Genomic DNA, 4,548 nt, shown 5'->3' on the forward strand with positions numbered 1-4,548 from the left:
CAAAAGTACAGTGTTAATGTTCAAAAAGTGCAATTTCGGATAGGGAAGCTTCTTTACATCATAATGTACCTCTAGCATGATTTTGAAGGGATAAAAAAGATATATATTTTTTCTATTCAACTTTAAACTTTTTAATCTATAGCAACTGTTTTATGGTTGATTTGAGGAGTTAGTATTTATTTAGAATTGTAGACCTACTCAAAACCTTTAAAATAACGCAAAAATCAGCTCAATAGGTGCTATATTTACTGAGATATGATCAGTTAAACGTGCAAGGTATCGCTAATTAGCTCAAACTTCGTTAGCGCGTATCTCGCTAATTAAGAGTCCGAGATCAAAAATTGTTTATTTCTGATCAATGGGTCCCAACCACATACGAAAACTTTAACAAAATCCAAGATTAATGTTTTTTTTTTATTGATTTGACATGAAATTACACAATACAGATTTATGAACAAACATGCGAAGTAGTCAACTCAAATAGTGATTTATTATCAGTATAGTGCAAGACAATCAATAGGCATCTATATTAAAATCAAATTTTCTTGCTAGGTTTTCAAACTTGCAGCTTGCAGTCAAAATACAAACACTTAACTTTTTTCTGTAATTCATGTAAACATAGTACCTAATACAAATTGAAGTTTAATATGACAATATTAAAGTCTCAAAATCTTATCAATCAAAACGATGAAAACCAATTCTGAAACACTGAACACCCCACAGTAGAAATACAGGTTACACATCCGCTTCATTTTTAGATTCAATACCTGATACAATGGTACAATCAATGGTAGCGCCAAGCGGATCAGGGATTACCCAATCGTAAGACGAGCGACGTCGTACACTTACACGACTTAAAAGTTGCCGGAATATTGATTTGCTGATTCAACTAAAGTACAGTGATTGTGACTGAAATAACATTTTGGTCTAAAAGAAAAATGTTTAATTTTCTATACAGTATAATGAAATTTCTCCTCTTTGATGGCTATTGTTTTTGAGATTTTGAATATTTATGAATATCGATGTTGATTGTTTGCTTGCACAATACCATCTTTATAAATCAAAGGAAATAAATTCATTCTGGATTTAATAAAATATTTCTGAAATGTTACTTTTTGCTTTTTGTTAATCCAGTTCTCATTTTTTAAAGTAATTGTTCATTAGTACTTACCGACTTGAAATGTTTCGCCTCTTTGCAAGAGGTCTTAGTGAGACATGTCAAGTCAGTAAGTACTATCTTCATGTTTCAATAGAAGAACAAACCGAAAAAAAAATGTTGAATGCCAGAACTTATAATATCTGAACAGTTTTCAACATTTACGGTACACATTTTTATTTTATGTACTAATTTGAAAGCTTCTCGGAACGCTCGACTACAAGGAGCATAAATAATCGGATTCGTAGCTGAATTAACATAAAACAATACATATGAGCTTAAAATACTAAAGCATTTAAATTGTCCAAATACTGTCCAAAAAAATAACTATACTTAGAGGAACTTTGCAAATAAGGAAACCGCACAAAATTAATGACGTCATTTTCAAAGCCTTGTAGTTTTTTTTGGTTATTGATGAATCTGCGTGCATGTTATTTCTCGTAAAGTTTTTCTAGTTTATGCAAATAGTTATTATGCATAAAAAAAAACCCAGCACAAACATCCCCACTCAAAGAATTATCTGAATGTTCAGCAGCCAAGTTTTTTTTTATAGAATTCATTCCTAGTTAGTTCATGAGTTACTTTTAATTGGATTGATGGTCACTTTAACGAATTGTTATTGAGTTTTGGCTTTGTGGAATTGTGGATTTTTGTTTTATTTTTGGTACTTGCATTTCTTAGATGTTTTTTTTTTAAATTATCATTAATTAATTGGTCCATGGTTTTTTCTTTGAATGTAAAAAATGTGAATGTTCAACACTCATTATATTTCTATACCGCAATATGACCTGACCTAATAATAAAAAATATTGGCTTACTTTTCTACAATCAAGTAATCAAGTAAGTAGTTATGAATATAATGGAGAATAAAAAAAGCTAGTTACATACTTATATACAAATTGTTACGGAACTATACCGGGGTAATAGGAAATGGTATATGATTTTTGTTCGAGATCAAACAAGCTGAAAATAATGCACAGAAGAGCAATTGTATTATGAAAGTTAGATTCTACCTTGCGCTTGAACCACCACGATGGCTTCTAGAGTGGTTATGACGTTCGCAAGGAAAGCAAAAGTCAAAACATTATATTACAAAGAATAATCATCATTATTATAGTTTCTAACATTACATTACAAAGAACAATCATCATTAAAAGAGAGAAAAAAAAATACATTTCATTAAAAAAAAAACATTAAGAAAAACTCAGTTTTTCTCGTAAACAGAGAACAGTAGAAACTGGATTTGTTTTAAAATTGACACCACAAGGACAATTAAAAGGCTTAAAACATTTTTTTTTAAATAACTAAAAGATCTGCAATCGAAGCAAGTAAAATTATTATTTAAAAATCGAATTAAAGCATATCCATATGGTCGAATTTTGTAAAATATTTTGAATGAGCTGTGTTGGTGTAGTCTGACTATTTTGTGTCTAATTAATGTCTCACTCAGATTCAATCAGGATTTACACCAGATGATTCTACCACATACCAGCTTCTTTACCTTACAGATACATTTCTTCGAACTCTTGATGTTAAAAATGAAGTAATGTTTGTCTTTCTAGAAATATCTACGGTTTTCGACAAGGTATGGCATAATGGTACAGGGGCGGATCCAGAATTTTACAAATGGGGGAGGGGGCACAACACAGGGCCGGCGGAACGTGTTTTTAATTTGGGGGGGGGGGCACTTATAAGATGAATGGGAATATGAATCATGCAGATCTGGAATCAAACCTAGGGGGTGGGGGCCAAGTGGCATTTTTCCCAAAAACGAAAGGGGATCCGGGGGTCCTCCCCGGAAAAATTTTGATTTCTAGATGACGGGAAATGACCTTTCTCGAGTTTTGAGCTAGGTGTCTAATGCCTTTGTTCTTCAAAATTGAAAACGGTCATGTAAACTTTTTCATTCTTACAGTAAATTGGCCGGTTATGTGATTATACATACATAAAAGAAATTAGTAGTTGCATACGTATTCTTTTTTCAATGAATCGATAAGCTCCAAAGAAAAAGGTGGTCGGATCCGGGGGTTCTCCCCCGGGAAGATTTTGATTCCTAGATGGCGGGAAATGAGCTTTTCTGACTTCTGAGGTGTCTTAATTACTTTTAAGTTCTTCAAAATTCAAGGTTTTCCAATCTTGAAGACGGTCAGGTAATTTTTTTCTCATTGTTATTACAGGAAATAGGCCTTATGTGTGTATACATACATAAAAAAATGAGTAGTTGCATACGTATTCGTTTTTCAATGAATCGATAAGTTCCAAAGAAAAGGGGGAACCGGGGTCCCCCCCCCCACCCGGGGAAAATTTTGATTCCTAGAAGGCAGGAAATGAGTTTTACTGACTTCTGAGGTGTCTTAATTACTTTTAAGTTCTTCAAAATTCAAGGTTTTCCAATCTTGAAAACGGTCGGGTAATTTTTTCTCATTGTTATTACAGGAAATAGGCCTTATGTGTGGGATCCGGGGTCCCCCCGTGGGAAATTTTGATTCCTAGAAGGCGGGAAATGAGTTTTACTGACTTCTGACTCCAAAGAAAAGTGGGGTCCGGGGTTCTCACCAGGGAAAACTTTGATTCCTAGATGGAAATGAGCTTTCCGACATTTTAAATGAGACTGGACAATATTATATACGGTACGTCATATTAGTTTATACGATATCACTTTATGATATTTGTATTGAAAGAAACATATCTGAGCAGAAAATAAATAATGACCTTGATAAAATACATGCCTGGACATATCAAAATAGAAAGTAATATTTAATGTAAGTAAAACTAAAGCAATACTATTTACAAGACAGAAAGAAATAAACAATGTTAGTTTAAGGTAACCTAGGTGTAACTTTAATTTCAAAACTTACATGGGATAAAAACATTCAGTCTATAATTAATAAAGCAACGATTTCGTTGTTGCGTCGTGGTGCAATATTCTGGAATACCTGAGTGATGCTTTAGAAAACATACAGGTATCAGCTGCTAGATTACGTGTTGGTGCATGGAAACATACAAGCCACTCTGCCTTGCGGTTAGAGTTTGGATCATCGTTATTCAAAAAATGAGGAACAATTTCTTAAAATAACAGTATTTTACAAAATTATAAATAATCTTACGCCATTATATTCAAAATTTTTAAGTTTTCTGAAACCGTCGCCGCTTATAACCTGCGTAATAAAAGAACATAAATAAATATCATTTTGTAGAACAACATCTTATGAATTATCATTTGTTCCATCTGTTGTAACTCAAGGAATCTGGTTTACTTCCAGAGTTGGAGAGGTATTCCGTCAACAGAAAAGGGGATCTTCTTTGCAATTGGCGTCGATCGGTGGAGAACACTTTCCCCTCCCCTACTTTTCAAAGTAGGGGACATCATATCAATTGTCCCCCCCCCCCCA

The sequence above is a fragment of the Anneissia japonica genome, unplaced genomic scaffold (genome assembly GCF_011630105.1).
Source record: "Anneissia japonica isolate Jap-2015-1 unplaced genomic scaffold, ASM1163010v1 scaffold2266_len499427_cov150, whole genome shotgun sequence".
Lineage (NCBI taxonomy): Eukaryota > Metazoa > Echinodermata > Crinoidea > Comatulida > Comatulidae > Anneissia > Anneissia japonica.